The sequence below is a fragment of the Oratosquilla oratoria genome, chromosome 23 (genome assembly GCF_046742065.1).
Source record: "Oratosquilla oratoria isolate Oo_2021 chromosome 23, ASM4674206v1, whole genome shotgun sequence".
NCBI lineage: Eukaryota > Metazoa > Arthropoda > Malacostraca > Stomatopoda > Squillidae > Oratosquilla > Oratosquilla oratoria.
In genome coordinates, this window is record NC_134799.1 from 36,293,254 (window position 1) to 36,310,692 (window position 17,439).

General features: G+C 43.7%; 1 pseudogene; it reads right to left on the minus strand.

Annotated features, from left to right (window-relative positions):
* Positions 1–2,008: 2,008 nt before the first annotated feature.
* LOC143038065 (uncharacterized) overlaps positions 2,009–17,439 on the minus strand; it is a 725,317-nt pseudogene continuing 709,886 nt past the window's right edge.

The window sequence follows — 17,439 nt, forward strand, 5'->3', positions numbered from 1 at the left end:
ACCCCCTCCCTCTACGAACACGGTTGGCCCACTGCTCAGCCGAGGTTATAATCTTCTCGTTTAACTAAGCAACCCCCCCGTTCACAGGCTTAACAAGTTTAACTTCCTTCAGAACAGGATCCCCCCGATCTCCCCTTTCGTACCGGGTGACACATCTGGCTGCCCCCAAGGCTATTTCATTCATCTCCGTGGCACTCCGTCGATAACGAAGGGACACGGAAGCTCTCCAAGATGAAGGCCAGGCTTACTCTTTGTTGTGGGCTCACTCGTTGTAGTAACAAGAGCAGGTCACCGGAACAAGGTTCGGAACAGTGTCTCGCACTTGTCGAGCATTTTGACGATGTCCTCCAGAAGGGGGGTGGGGGTTACGTGTGATCTATTAACTTAACTGGACTGAGTTACAAGAAAGGGGGTTAAATACCTTAGAAATCTTCTACGTACTTATCAACACTAAATGAACCGCCTAGGTTAAATGTATAAAAATGTTATATTCTCTTATTAAAAACTACAGACTACCCAGGGCGTTGTCGCTTGGAAGTCGGGAAGGGGTCGGGTGGAGAGGGGGAGGGGGCCACATCCGGACAAACAGAACTCTTCCTTTCAATTGGCCGCATGCCTAATTTTTGGTCCATTCACCTTTTTTAAAAAATGACGTGTGACGTCACGAAGTTCCGTGCCGCGCATGCGTCAGAGCGTCGTACACCGTCATCTCGGACTAGGCATCCATCGGTGACTATCAACAACGTCCCGAACTATGATAAAGTGTAACCATGTATACTATCGTAAAAAATAGTTTATAATATACATATGAAGCACTTCACAGAACTATTCCAAGCGGAAACTGTCAGACCTGAAGACCTAGGCTAAGAAAATAAGAGAAAACGTTTGGCGTTTTTTGAGGGGTGACTATACTACTACTTGGTCAGCTGTTGACTTTGGTACTTGCTGGGCAGGACTGTTGGAATAAGACGAGGTTACAACTACAGTCCCTTATCTCATTAAGACAAGGACATAACTACTAAAATGAATATGGTGGGAGGGGAAGGGAGAAGGGACATGTCATTGAAAGCGGGGAGGGGAGGGAGGAAGAGGAAGAAGAGGAGGAAGAAGAGGAGGCCAGTTGACCCGAGGAGACTACAAGTTACAATGTTGACCGAAGACTCGGTGTCTCTATCACAGCATAGCAACAACACGGAAAAGGCCATGTAATACGACACACTGAGCATAAACACAAACAAGACATTTGCGTCATCATACCAATGCATCATGGTTTAAGGTCTTGAGTCTCCTAACAGCCGAGCTTTTTAATGCTAAATTACTCTGTTTTCTTTCTTCCAGTCCTCTTTTCACCGACGATACGAAGGCGGCACCAAAGTGGCTTTCAGCATGCAGCAGTCGGATAGGTTCGAAGAATAAATGGTTAGCTTTTCTTGATGAACAATAACATCTCATGGCGTACGAAGAGGAGGTGGAGGAGAAGGATAAGGAAGAAGTGCAGCTGTAGCAGAAGAGTGACCCAATGGACACGAAGATCATGTGGCGGTGTCTTTTTTTTTTTTTTTTTTGTACAATATTATGACATACTTCTTTATATCAGACTCTTAGCATATACGATGTATATATATATATATATATATATACATATACTGTATATATGTGTGTGTGCATTCGAGGAAACATGTTTCTAAACACCTTGCATGCTAATTATTTGATAAGCAAGACGTAGACAAAATTTAAGTCGTCAGTAATAAACAAACCGAGTCTCTTGGTGTTATGTATGTATATATACGTATGTGTTCTACGGATTAACTTTGCTATATCATCTGAATTGTATATTTCATTAAAAACGTTGTGTTAATATCAGATTGTTTTTTACCCAAACGGGTATCCTTCAGAAAGGAGTGGTCAATTTTTTTCTATTAACATTATCGTAAAAAAAAGTAAGCAAAATCAAATAAAACTTACAAAAGGTAGAAAAGAGTAAGGGTTATTGAAGAAATCAATCAAAAAAATTTATGTTTTTATTTTAATCAAAATCTGTTCATATCCACAAAAATAATATTTCAGCGCCAACAAATTCCAAAATTCAGTCGAAAAAAAAAAGTTAGATTAAGGTGCCCACACATCACAACTCTTCTTAAAACTAAAGATTAAATTTAATAACAAACCAAAATCAATAACCCCGACACTACAATACCTAAGTTCTAAAAATACTCCGAACAAAAAATCAATGAAACTAAAAAACTAAAATACTCTTAATCACTGAGTACAAAACATACTTAAAATTAAACCAGAGAAAGCTGTAATCAAATCAATAAAATGTTGGGAACATATTGGTTGACCATGTGACCGCTACTGTTTGTCAAGAAAACTCAAAGCAGCACAACACTTGGGTATACAATTGGTTTTAAGATTTGAAAGTCGTTGAAATGATGAACACGAAGGGAGAAATCGCGTGGTATCGGATGCATAACAGTCGGGTACCCTACGTTCTTCCTTGTTCGGGACATCTATCCCTTTGTACCGCAGCCCATATACTACAAGACGAAGATCCAAATACTAACAGTTCAGTTCGCTTTCAATGTCGTGGTCGTTAACGATGACGTCAGTGTCGTCGTCGAAGAGTCTTCCGTCAATAACGTCAATGAATACAACTGTCGAAAGCAGTTCGCTGTCATTGTTCAACCGGAAAATGTCTCTTCGTAAAGAAGAGATTTCGTGGCGAGATGTCCTGGCCAGAAAAGGATCGGAAACTACTGATCGTGACAATAGTGACTATACTTCGATAGTGACCGGGAATTTTACCCTCTCTCTGAACGTATGCGCAGGTAGGTACAACAAGAGCAACACTGACAGCAGGTGGTGGTAGTGGAAGGGGGGGGTAGTTGAAGTAGGTGAGACCAGGTCAACAAATGACTGGTTAAAAGTTCGAGTGGTGTTCTGTCCGTGTGTCACTGGATTAGGCAGACACGTCAGAGAAAAAACAGATCAGGTCCGAGATAATTATGTCAACGTGGGCCTGATCTCGTTATTATGTCGGTCCCATTGCAAATCTGTGTCAACAGATAATTCTGGAACAGAACAGACCTTTTTTTTTGTGCTTTGACCCGAAAAAGGATTGCGAAACAACTGCCATCAACTTCCGCGTGAAAAAAGTATCTGTTCTACAAAAGCAATTATTCTATTATTAGCATGTCTGCGTTTTTGTAACAAAACACATACGCACACAGATGTATGTGTGTATATATATATATATATATATATATATATATATATATATATATATATTATATATATATACACATACATCCTTAGTCCCTTATTATTATGTGTGTGTGCGTGCGTTCTGTATTTTCTCGTGTATGTTATATATATATATATATATATATATATATATATATATATATATATATAGAGAGAGAGAGAGACAGAGAGAGAGAGAGAGAGAGCCTTAGCCCGTTTGCGCACGTCGATGTGTCTGTGTCAGAACCCCTACCGCGTGTACGTGCGAGCCTGAGTGCACTTACGGTCAACAACATCCTTATTCACTTATTATGTGTGCGTGCGTGCGTACGTGCGTTGTGTTTGTGTGTGTGTGTATTTGCTCGTATTTGCGTGTGCACTGTCAGCCATCACAGCCAGGTCCCTTCACGCTTAGCATTCTTGAGAGGTTGTTGGGTTGAACTAGTTTCCCTCTGAATTCAAATTAGAGAATATTTACATTTCACGAAAGGAGGAAGAGGAGGAGGAAGAAAAGGAAGAGGAGGAGGAAGAAGATGAGGAGATGGAGGACGAGACAGGGGAGAAAGTGGAAGAAGAGGAAAAGGAGGAAGAGGAGGAAGGAGGAGGGGAGGAAGAGCAGGAAGAGGAATAAGATGAGAAGGACGAAGACCAAGATGGAGGAAAAGGAGGAGAATGAAGAGGAGGAGAAAGAAGAAGGATGATGGGGGGAACGAGGAAAATGAGGAAAGTGACTGAAAAGGAATGAAGGAGGAAAAGGAGGAGGAGGAAGAGAAGTAAAAGGATGATTTTAGGAGAGAGGAAAGAGGAAAAGGAAGAGAAGGAAGAAGAACAAGGAAGAGGAGGAGGAAGAGGAGTAAAAGGATGATTGTAGGAGAGAGGAAAGAGGAAGAGGAAAAGGAAGAGAAGGAAGAAGAGAAAGGAAGAGGAGGAAGAAGAAGAGAAAGGAAGAGGAGGAAGAAGAGGAGAAAGGAAGAGGAGGAAGAAGAAGAGAAAGGAAGAGGAGGAAGAAGAGGAGTAGCCAGCATGAAGCAAAGGACTCCTGTTTCTTTCCGAGGCTGAAATATGACAGCGGACAACTAACAACTGTGGAACTGCAACTGATCACTCCTGTCTTGGTACAATATGAGCAATCACAAGGTCTGAGCCAGCCAACACAGACCCTTCTTCCAATTCTGAAGAACAACACAAAGGCACACTTTAAAGATTTTGCCCAGGCTAGCGCCAAACGACTTCGTTCAACAAAGAAGATGCCCCGGTCTGAAGGGGGGGGGGGGAATGATTTCGTTGACGGCAAGCCAGTGGCGAGATTTAAGGAGGGTAGCTTAACGGTGGGAAAATAGATGTTAAAAAAACACACCAGTATTCTTTTCTGGGTGGAGATGAATCTCCAAACACAAGAGAAATGCTGTGTGACTCTGGGCCGAAGGGATGTCACCAAAAAGTCGGTAAAATACTTACATCATGATACTTAAGCAGATACTTTCTAAAGAAATCTGCTGGCGTTAGTCTTTAAAAAATCAGTAAAGTAGATCACTTTGGAGTTGTTGAAGGTAAATTAATACACCCACCAACATCTATTTGATCGTGTCACATTGGGGATACAGCTGAGGACCGAGCTGCTAAGGGGACGGGTCCCTCTCCCTGCTACAGCTGCAATACTTAATCTATCAACTAGCCAAAAACCAACAAATCAAAACTAAAGTGGATTTCTCTGACGACTGAAAAATGCATTACGCTAATCATTATGCCCGAATTATTGTGCAAATGTCCTTTGAGCTAAAAATTTGACTTTACAATTTTCTTTCGTCTTTCCAGATCGGGAATGTCCCAAAAAAAATCCTCCCATTTTCACTAAAATACCCGCAGATATTTTTTTTCTTTACCTCTCCCTTACGCCTTAATCAGATGATTAAAAAATATATGAATATTCCTCAGAACATTCTTAAGTTTGTTTTCCATTAAAATGCAATTGTCTTACATTGGCACTTTACTAATCAGCATCGTCGTAAGTCTGTATCATGTGGTAATACATCACCTGAAATATGAAGTGTGTGTGCACCGATTTTCCTGAATATTCACTACCCAGATGTGAAGGTTTCTGCTGGGCATACGCAAGGCCGGTTCCCAAGTCACCCAGGTTTTTCGAAGACCCTTCGACTGCACAGAGATGATCATCCCTTCTGTCAGAAATCTGCCGACTCAAAGCGACGTCCCATGATGGTGGAATGTCGCTCACACGCTTACAAGACCGGTTGGTATCTCTGACTGAGGATGAATGGCCACCCTGGGTTGCTCCCGATGTTCGAACGACCCTGAGCAACTGAGAACCCGGCTCACAACAATAAACACATCACGTGTCCTTTCCTTTTCCTTGACTCATATATTCAAGACCGGCACGTTGTCAAGTGACAAGAAGAACGCTTAGGGAACTTGAGGGTCGTGGTGCTCTTCCAAGAAGCAACAGATCTATTCAGTTTCTTGATAATCGGAAATTAATTAATCTTGTGGCTTCTTTTCTTGGGCTTTGCTGGAGCAGCATTTTGTATATATATATATAGCAGTCAAAGGGGAGTCGGGACCATTGGATGAATATGAATCTGGTGCCGATGTGAAGCTATTATGAGGTGAAATGTAGTTCGAAGATTTTCGGCTACGAAGAACGAGGGCTGGGTTATTTCGAGTCTTGAAGTGCCCGTATCACTTTTCTTCTTAATTCTTTCCAATGAAATTATGTTATGAAGTGAGATGTAATCTAAATATTTTCCTCTATGAAGGACAGGGACTGGGCTGTCCATTTTACGACTCAAGAATTCTCTTTTTTTTTTTTTTAGTTCTTTCTAATGACGAGGGATGTTGATCAGTCGGTAGATCGGTGAGAGTTACGTCGGTCGGTCAGTCGGTCGGACGAGCTAAGCCAGCTACCGAAGAAACGACTACGTAGTCAGACTTCGAGGGAACACCTTGGACCGCGCCCCGACAATACTGGCGTTGGTGTCAGGGAAGTTGGGGCAGTCGGCCCGGGCATGCACGGTGCCGTCGCTGTGGACGACAACGGGATACATGAGCAGATGCCGAGGTGTCCGGCAGTGTTCATCAGCCATGAACGCCAACCAGGCTTCCTCAGCCAGAGCACGGACTTCCTGCATACACTCAATGGATGATGGATCATGGAAGGCCGGGGAAAGGTGCGCCAAGTGCTCGGCCCACAAAGACCTCCGGAACATGGCCACCGTGCCCAAGGGGAGCGCCTCGCTGTTGCCCACCATGAAGTAAGGCTGGAAGCAGCCGACCGCGATCTCTGTGTCGCGGTTACCGCTCATGGATCTGTCGTTGATGTTGGCCGACCCGATAATGATGTATTCGTCGTCGAAAATGGCCATCTTGGAGTGGACGTAGATCATGAGGCGGCGGTTGTTACGAGCGTTCACGGCGTACTGGTCGTCCGGTTTGGGCAAAAGCAGCTCCTGAGGTACCATGTCTTCGGTCTCCCTCCGGCCCAGGCAGAAGAACATGAGGTACTCAAGTGGGTGAGCACTACTACCCACATCCTCTAGGGCTTTGGCTATTCGAGCATACATCATCTCCATTGTTCGGTGCTGCCAGTGGAGGATCTCCTGTGTTACCTTATCGCTGGGTTTGCCCTCCGGGAACATGGGGATAACAATATAGGCAGAAAACCGCTCGCCACTGTGGATTTTCTCACAGATCTTGGCTGCAATCTCCAGTGGGATCAGGTTGCCTGCTTTGGCATCCCGGCAGTCCTTCCACATGTGGCTGCTACCCATGAAGTACTGGTTCTCAATGTAGATAAAGTGCTGAGCGCGGCGGATCTGATGAATGTAGGCCCTATGGAGACTGTTGTCGAAGGCACGTCCCTTCTTTTGCTTGAGGTGCTTTCCGCACTGCTGATCGAAGACGGCGGAGTCCGTATTAATCGATCGGAACATCTGGACGCTCCATCGATCTGGTGTCGCGACACCGTAGTCCAGGAGGAGGTCCTCCACGTGCGGCAGGTATAGGAGAGACGGTATGTTGTCCGTGGCCTGTTTCTTCCAGCGCTCCTCGAAGTTCTTGTAGACATCGAGAGCGGCGGGACCCTCTACTCTACTGTGGATGTCGTGCCACGGCTCGCGAGGTCCAATGGCACTCGTGATACCCGGCAACATTCGGTTTCGGAAGTCATTGAGGTGCTCCTTCGTCAGTGTCCTAAAGAGGTCATGGTTGGGGTTGTCGTAACGACCCCCCGTCAGGTCCAGGCCGCCAACGTAGGCCACCACCTTCCGTTTGTTGGGGAACTCCTCGATGGGTTCGTCTGCAATGACGCACTTCTGGTGGTGGGTGTAACAGAGCATCGTGAAGTGCATCTTCGTGGAGAACATGTCCTTGCTGTGCCGGTTACGTGGTGCCAGAATCACTGTCACAGGCGTCCCCTTGAAAAAGTTCATAGTCTCCTCGTCCTCGGTGCTCATCGTGCCGTGCTTCTTCAAGTCGTTCGAGGTCAACTCATCCCAGAGAAGCAGTAGGACGCGAACGCCCTCGAAGGACTTCTGCCTCAGAAGCTCTCCCAGGGGCCTCGAGTCCTCACCGTCGTTTCTGAGCAGAGCGATCTTGGTGCTGACGCTCCAGCCTACGATGTAGATGAACTTCTTGGCCCCAGTGATGGTGTGGTAGATGTCCCGCCATAAGGACTGCGGGTAGTACTGGGAGCCGTCCGGGGCTAGAGCGGGCACGGGGAGAGTAGGGCAGTGGGCGTCCTGGTAGAGAGACACCCGGTTGTTCTCTCGGAGGGGGAAGAGGCACTCAGGCACCTCAGGGGACAGCGAAATGAGATGCTTTGTGTAGAACTTGACGTCGATTGTAATCTGTCCCGCTTTCTTGCCCTTGCTGTCCCTGTACAGGTCGAAGGTTCCTGATATCCCGTTGCCTCCGAGGAGAACGTCGGCGGGGAAGGTGCGCGAACCGATCATCTCGGAGGAGAGGAAGTCCTTGTCTCGAACCATGAAAGTGATGCTGCTCACTTCGTGGCATACATCCACGCGGAAGGTCTCGTCCCAGAACGGGTTGAGGTTATTGTCGATGACGCTCGTAGTCGCGACTTTCCATGGCTCGCCCTCGGTGTCCTCGAGAGTGACGACGCAGTAGGGGTCGGACACATCTTTTTTGTTCAGACTCAAGATGGAGGAGTCGAGGTTGGGCAACTCCTTGGCCCGTTCCACCGCGATCTCGATCACGCCGTGAAGGTAAGCCATTTCGCCAAGAGAGCTTTTGGAGTCGCTAGAGTCTCCTGAGTACTTGAACTTGGGTAGAGTTCTTGACACACGGCTTTTGAGTTCTCCTGCCTTCGTCCAGGCACGTTCCTGGATGGTCACTGTCGAGGATTCACGTTTATGGAACCTGACGCTGAGGGTTAGGGTGCCCGCAAATCTCCCTTTGTGATTCTCGAGCGGTAAGGTTGGGAGCAAGTCGTACCCTTCGTCGAAGGCTTGCACTGGTAAATAGCAGGTGCCTATAGTCTCAGACGAAACGAGGTCTTTGTCTTTCACTGTGAACCTAATACCATCGACTTCTTGGTTAATCTCATGGGAAACTTTGTAGTACCACTTAGGATTCAGATTATCGTTTATGGTATAAGTCTTGCCTATGCGCACAAATGAACCACCGGTGTGTAAGTCAACGACACAGTACGGATCACTCTTGTCATCCGGGTTAAGGATATTGCTGTCCAAATTTGTGAGGTGCTCGGCCTCGACGACTACAAGGTCGAGTTGACCGCACAGGAACACCATTGTGGCTGTTGGGGGTAAGAAGACTCGGGAGCGCAGAAGGCAACTACTGACGGAGATGTGAAAGGCATCGTGGCGGTGGGCAGACACTCAACGTCCCAAGATGTCGAGGTGGTCGTTGTCGTGAACCGGGACCCCTGCGGAAGATAACACAAAATCAAACACAGGAAAAATAAATCACATAAAAGCCTTAACAAATACAAACACACAAATTTGAAAACCCAAATATACCTGCTTGGAAAGCAAGAATTACACACATCGAACCTGAATAGAGCTAGAATTACTTTATCGTAGGAGGAAACAACATTCTATATCAGGCGGTGAAGAAATGGACATACATTGTTTTTTTAAGCGTCATTTGATATGTTTCCTACTCTTTATATAAACAAAAATGTCTTCAACTTAATCGTAATTCCACTGTTTCACGCTCTCATAGTCCGTTGACATCGCTAACTTGAAGGAGAATATAAGAAGTTAGAAAATTACTTTCAGATGACTGAGAAACTTTTACAGTAAATTTGGCATATAAACAAGACATTTTGAAGATTAGAAGTTTTGAAGATTAACTTGTTTAACGAAATCAGAAAACTGCATGGAGCATTAACCATTCATTACTGTGACGATCTTTGGGTTCTTATTCAGTGTCAGCATTGGACAATCTCAGCCGGCTGAGGGGTAGTCAGCTTTGGACCAAAGTTGAGCTCAGGAGATCGAAACTCCATTATGGTCCAAGTCAAACCAACCCTTCAGGTACATAAAATTGTTTGGCATTAACCTGGAGACTATTGGGAGTGTGTCGCACTGTTGCAGACGAGTCAAGGAGTCTCCACTAAGCTGGTTTTTGGCGTGGGGAAAAGTTTTCCTTTGGAAAAAAAAAATATATATATATACCGGTGTGCAACCTTAAGGTCCAGTTCTGCTGGTACGGTAATGCAGTTACAGATGGTTTTCACTTTTCATCATATATATATATATATATATTGAAGTATGTAAGACAGATGAGTGGAAGGGTGGTGAGATAAACACAGGGAACCGTTAGGGATTTATTCTGACGTTTCGTCCTTACCAGGACTTCTTCAGAGTACATACACCTTCAAACAATTCACACCCTATATACCCGCCGAAGCTCTCCGCGTTCCGCCATGATCGACCTGACCTCTCGTCCTCCTCCGCTCTGCCTCGCGAAGTATCAAACAGCTCGCCGTTTTTGTTAGCTTAATAAACCCATCGCGGTGGTTGTTGTTTGGATGGGAAGCGATGTAAGCTGCTTCAGTTATTTTTCTTCTTCTCTTAGGAAGTCCTTTCTGCAGCACCTCTATTTTGTCCCAGTCTGGTAAATGGCTATGAATATCTACATGAACCACTTGCGAGTTTGATACTCGGTGTGCCTTGACGTCATTCCTGTGCTCAACTGTCCGCTTTTTAATACCTCTCCTGGTTTCGCCGTAGTAACTCATAGGACAGTTCCCACACGGTATCTTGTAGACAATACTATTTTCTTCTCCGTTGGCCACGACTTTGTTCTGGTTCTTGACAAAGTTTTCACCAAACTGTTATCCGGAAGGGTTGTTGCACCGACTTAAAGAAAAGGCTTTAAAGATAGCAGAAAGAAGCATAAGGAACAGAGGAGACTTGAGTGAAAATGATAGCAGGGGGTATTTTCCCGTGCCAAACTCGAGCCACGCAGGCGGATTGGGACAGTTGCTCACTAGAGCCGGTGTCAAGATTGCGATCAGCACGGAACAAAAATAGGAGACATTATTAAGAATCGGAACAAAGTCATGGCCAACGGAGAAGAAAATAGTATCGTCTACAAGATACCGTGTGGAAACTGTCCTATGAGTTACTACGGCGAAACCAGGAGAGGTATTAAAAAGCGGACATTGAGCACAGGAATGACGTCAAGGTACACCGAGTATCAAACTCGCAAGTGGTTCATGTAGATACTCATGGCCACTTACCAGAGTGGGACAAAATAGAGGTGCTGCAGAAAGGACTTTCTAAGAGAAGAATAATAATAACTGAAGCAGCTTACATCGCTTCCCATCCAAACAACAACCACAGCGATGGGTTTATTAAGCTAACAAAAACGGCGGGCTGTCTGATACTTCGCGAGGCAGAGCAGAGGACGAGAGGTCAGGTCCATCATGGCGGAACAAGGAGAGCTTCGGTGGGTATATAGGGTGTAAATTGTGTGAAGGTGTTTGTAGTCTGAAAAAGTCCTGGTAAGGAAGAAACGTCAGAATAAATCCCTAACGGTTCCCTGTGTTTATCTCACCACTCTTCCACTCATGTATATGTATATATATATATATATATATATATATATATATATATATATATATATATACAATTTCTAAACAGAAATGTAGTAGCACATTTGTAAATTACACACAGTTGATAGCCGAAATGTAGAATCTTCTTTCATTCGAAGTTTTTTTTTCTCCGACTGTGGGTTTCCTGTGTGTCATATATACGCAAGTATTCGGAGGGAAAACTTAGAAAATAACAGATCCTAGAAACACTTCTCCAGTATATTTGTGCTTTGAATATTGGATATTTCCAAAGTTAAGAGATGCCTAATCGATGGAACATTCTCTACGTGAATCTTCCTCGAGGCCATAAGCACCATTATATGAAATGTTACGCAAAGCAGGCAAACTTTTGGATGCAGAGTAGCAACTTAAAGGTAACTACGCAGAAAAAATGACAATACTTGTAGACCAAATCAATATCTGTTTAATTCAAATTTAATTTGAGGAACAGTAATATGAAATTTTCTTTGAAAAACTTCGATGACAGCACCTTCTCACGGGTGTTGCAAGACTTAAGTGTTGCTACAGCAAACAAAATAAGGAAGATTACTACAGATCTATTTCATATTTAATATACAAATTGAATACATTTCACTATACTATGATCTAACTGACTAGCTTACTAATCACTCACTTTTACTGTAATTACAAAGAAATAAAGTAATAATTCTATCCAAGTCTTCCATGTATATATGTATATGTATATACGTATGTACGATCTAATTGACTAGCTTATTAATCACTCACATTTACTGTACAAAGAAATAAAGTAATATTTCTATCCAAGTCTTCCAATTACTTTTGTATCCAAGAGTACTCACTGACGTTTAAGTGTATGCACTAACACAGACTTGCAAACACTGACTATACATGCACTAACATTTAAGTACACACGCTAATGTTGTTATGCAGACCCACCAAGAAATGTTGACGCAAACATACTGACATTGCCCTGTACGTATAACGTTGTTTCATATATACACGCACGACACACTAAAGCCCATTTCTACACATACTCAAGAGTGCAAACATTGAAATGAACACGGAAGGTCACAATTATTATAATCATCAACAGCCATCTTTTGTCCAACTCCGCTCTTTGTGGAAGGACGAGTAATATTTCAATATGCAACATAATGACACCGAAATATCTCTTTGTCTATTGCATGTATTTGGACGCACTTCTGCATTCCCTTTATGAAACGTTTTCACGTAAGTGCATATGCGCGCGCACACACACACACACACAGGGCTACATAGTTGTGTACATGAATAATACGTGAACATGTTGATTCTACAAGGTTAGTAACCATGGGTAAAATAAGCAAAATATTTGTAAGATTAAACCCAATTCCTTCAACGCAATGACGTATTCCGAAGATTTTCTTTTGGCTCATGCCTGGCAACATCACGCAGAAAGGATTAAAGCGTCTCAGTTAACTCCGTTCTCTAAGTTAACTCACTTTACAGATGAAGACGAGGGCCAACGAGGTTAAGATCACCTCGATCAACCCCTTCCGACAAGATGACAAATTTTAGATATTTTATTATGGCTAACGCCAAACGATTCTTCTTAGGGGTGGTGCCAGGGCCTCCGAAATTGTCCTATGCTGATATGGCCAATGGGTGTCTAGTGATACATACCAACATATGACACAGGTCTTGGCCATGCTTCGGGCGCCATCACGGTCTCGGAGACAACCCCTATGAACTGCTCAGAACGACCATAAAAAATTCTTAGGGAAAATTACACCAAAACAGAAAAAAAAGAAACACGAATGAAAGTGACGTACAAAAGATTAGTGCTCACGGAAGTTTAACATGGAAAAAAAATAATAAAAAATAAAATAAAAAAGAAAGGGGGGCGGGGGATACTGGGACCCGGGCGTGTGCGCGGGCGTGTGCGCGGGCGTGAGCGTACGAATTGGGCGGCAACACACGGAAGGTTCTCCACCTTAAAGATGCCCGGCCGGCGCGCCGACGTCGCTGTCTGGGTTCCGAGTTGGCACGGTGCCTCTGAGCGTGTGTACACTCCCCCCCACCATGTTGTACATAACATGTACATGTACACATACACGAACATATGCAGTCACAAGCAAAAATTTTTACTTACCCAGATTTTTCCACGATACAAATTTCAAGTTCTTTGCCTGACAGTTTTTTATATATTTGAAAAAAATATATCTAACTGTAAGCTGAATACTATATATGGAAATATATTTCGTATTCAACAAAAATAAAATTGACGCTGTAAGAACTGTAGCGTGGGCCAAAAATTTTGTTCGTGACTGTACATATATATATACATAAACACACACACACACACACACACACACACACACACACACACACACACACACACACACACACACACACACACACAATAGAAGCAACATGGAGGGCTGGCCTGATTTTTTTTCAGGAAATTATTTATTGAGAGAGGAACTTCGGAGAAACAAATCGAAAATGAAGTTACGAGTACATTATTATTAATATGGCTACAACAAAACCGACAAAAACATCTATAAAACAACATCAATAAAAGTAATGATAATGATTATACCAAAAAAGAAGAGCGACAAGTACCCTCAATAATAACAACAATAACCAATAACAACAATGATAACAATAATGATAATTATTGTCGTCATTATTATTGCATTTCTGGAACGAATTCCCCAGTCCTGAAGGAATGCTTTACGACTCTACCACAGGGAGAATCATGAAAATCTTTATGATATTAAATACCTTAAACCAATATATTGTGAATACAGTAATATCTAAAACATTCCAATGCATCGTAATTATTACATATTAGACAGACACACACCCGCACGCACACACACGAGCGCGCGGACACAAACACACACACCTCACACTTACACACACACACACACACACACACACACACACACACACGCACGCACACACACACACAGGCACATACACGCGGTGGGAAACATGGAAGGAACTACCCGTGCGTATGTCTTCCGCTAGCCGGAGTTCGTGGCAGACATCACACAGGAGAGGAGAACCTTCCTTCACCACCAGTCTCAGGCACTCCAGACAATACGTTCATCGGACCTACACTTTGGCTCTAATCTCCCTCTCCCTCTCACTCCCTCTCTCTCTCTAACTCTCTCCCTCTCTCTCTCTCTGGCACTCCCATGACCCTTACTCCCATGAAACGTGTCCTTTGTAGACTCCCTCGCTGAACCAATTGACGTCCCCAGCCCGTCCTTTGTCATAACTCCCTCCTTTGTCCCCTCTGTCTCTCCCATCGTCCCTCTTCTCATACTCCTTCCTCGTGTCCCGAATCCACTGGGTCTCGTTCTTTCAACCAATCCCTTCTATTAGTCCTCCCCTTTAATCTTCTCTTTCTCTTCTCTAAAACCGATGTCTTCATCTCCCCTTTTTTCATTACCTCCTCTTAAATTCCCCTTAAATAAATCCATCCCATTCGCCCATCATGGCACCCCCTCTCTTTCCTGTATGACAACCACCCCTCTCTCTCTTTCTCTTTATCTCCTGCCTTTCTCTTTCTCTTTCTTTCCTTCCTCTAGAGTCTCGGCTCTTGTTTCTCTCTTCTTCCTTTCCATGCCCTGATCAGTTACTTCGTCTATTAATTAAATTTTTAAGTCAAATTCATTTCCAGACAACTTATTTCAACAATCTGATCCATGAAAATCTTTCCATTTTTTCCCCCGACTTAAGAGACGAAAAATACCAGGGGGGCGTCGACCCCTTCCCCCGTCCGCTTAATCTCGAGTCTGGTATCCTTCTTCTTCCCCCCTCCTCCCCCCCTTCTACTCCCCCCCCCCCCGTCCCACGCCACACATTGTCTTGACACTAGGAAGGGGTAGGGTGGAGGTGGAGGGGTCGGGGAGGTGGGTTCTGCAACCCTGTAACAAAAGACGAGAGAAGGGGAAAATTATTTTTTCTGAAAGAACATGTAAATTTCTTCCTTTCTTGTTGGAAAAGTGTCTTATGAGGATTTACTATCTTGTTTTTGTTTGCCTGCGTTGGAGAGACTGTGGAGGAAGGCGAGGGGAAACTAAAGAGGAGGAGGGCAGAGGGGAAGGGAACAGTGTTTCTTGTTGCGAAGTTGCTTACTTGCTGTTCTCTTCACTGCTGAGTCACACCATTTGCACCAACCTCAATATCACCACCAATCCTCATCACCAACACGATTATTCCCATCACCACTATCCCCTCATAACAATACTAACAGCATCACTAACATCACGGCCATTTTCATTACACTCATAACAATACCTAGGTCCTTAGTCATTATCAAGTTACCCTCATCACAATAATCACGACTCCAACCACCAGTAAACCTTACCTTACTGCAACTTTCATCACTCCCGTCCTCTGACCCCAACCACTGTCACCACATTCATCACATCACCATTTCTTATACAGACACCAATACAAACGCTACCGCATCCATAGTCTCCTTAGGGACCTTGCACCGTCTCATGCTGCTTTGCCAGACTAAGGTGCTCAGGCATCTCTCTACCATAAGGAAACGAGTCTTCAGAGTTTGCTGGTTTACCCGTCGTTGTGGTAAAACCTACGTTGCTAAAATTCTCATTGTTTTTCCAGCGCGGGATTTGAAATAACGCGAAAATAAAATAGCGCTAACCTGACATGTAGTCGCGTTCATAAGTCTTGCTCTAGCCTTGGGCTTTATGTATGCAAATATAACTCTTGTTGCCGTGCACCTGTTTATCATTTCCTATACAACAGATACATTATATTATTATGCACTTTCTGTATAGAAAAACACTCAGAAACGAAAAATATATCTATATAGAAAAATATCACGAAGGGGAAGTTCTTTGTATATTCTGTTCTGGCTAACAATAGGCTATCTTATTCAGCGATAACCTCATTTTACTTCCGCGTTCGTCCATCAACTGAACAAAACCGTCTGGTTTTAGCCACAACAAAATCCACAAAAGACATACACCACCGGACCAGTCTGAAATACATGGCAACGAAAAATAAATTAATCAAAAGCCAAAGTTGAGATATTTAGTTTTGAGGGTACAATGCAGGACCGACGACCTACCCCTTCCTTTGTTTATTATATTTTTCTGAAGACTCTTCGAGTGGCTCCCAAACCCAAAGTCGGGACCCAAACAAGAAGAGGAGGACAATAATATTATATTATTGGACCCAGGAGGACCCTTAGGAGAGATTGAAGAATCAATCTCTTCCAGGGTCTTCCAGGACTGGATCCGGGGAAGACTTACAACCAATTTGTCACCAATGGGTTGTAACTTCCAGCCACTAAGACTTACGAATCCAAGAAGCTATTCTTGTCCCAAAATTGATGTTGTTGTTGACGTCAGACTAATTTTTACATCATGAGTCCTTCCTCGCAGTCCTGCTGAATATGCATAAGTGAATTATGTTGTAATGAGGTTATAATGTGATCAAGCTAGGTTAGAACGTTTTAAGTGAACAACGCAAGTTCCAACGTTGGAAGATGTGACGTTTTAAGTTACGAAATTTGAAGTTACAATACGATTATAACGTTTTGAGTTCCAACGTTTTGAGTTAAAACTCTTAAAGACTCAACTTTTGAAGTTTTAACGTTTGAAGTTTCGTGGTTTTAAGTTCCAACGTTTAAAGTTACAACGTTTAAAATTACGACGTTCTAAATTACAACGTTTGAAGTTACGCCATAAGCCACAACATTATATGCTGCGACCTACCTCTTGGATCCTCGTATAACAATGGGAAGATTTCCAAAAGCAATTTCCTTGCAAACCCTCCGGCGTGAACGATAAACGTCAACCGAAGTGATCGAAGCGGCCATGGAGAAGAAAAAGCCAAAATCTCTTTTCCCCGTTTGATATCGTTTGATTTAAGAAGAGCCGACGATGAAAAGGGAGACCCTAAGACCTCAGATCAAACACCTTCCAGTTCTTGGACTTCGGGCGAAGGACTCCGAGACCTTGGGCCTTCCACTTCTTGGACTCCGTGACGTCTCCCTTTCTTAGAGCGAAATAGTCTCAGGAGGGCTCTCGATGTACCAAGAACCCCCATGGTCTTTCAAGTCTCTTCCTCTGGTTAATAAAATAGTC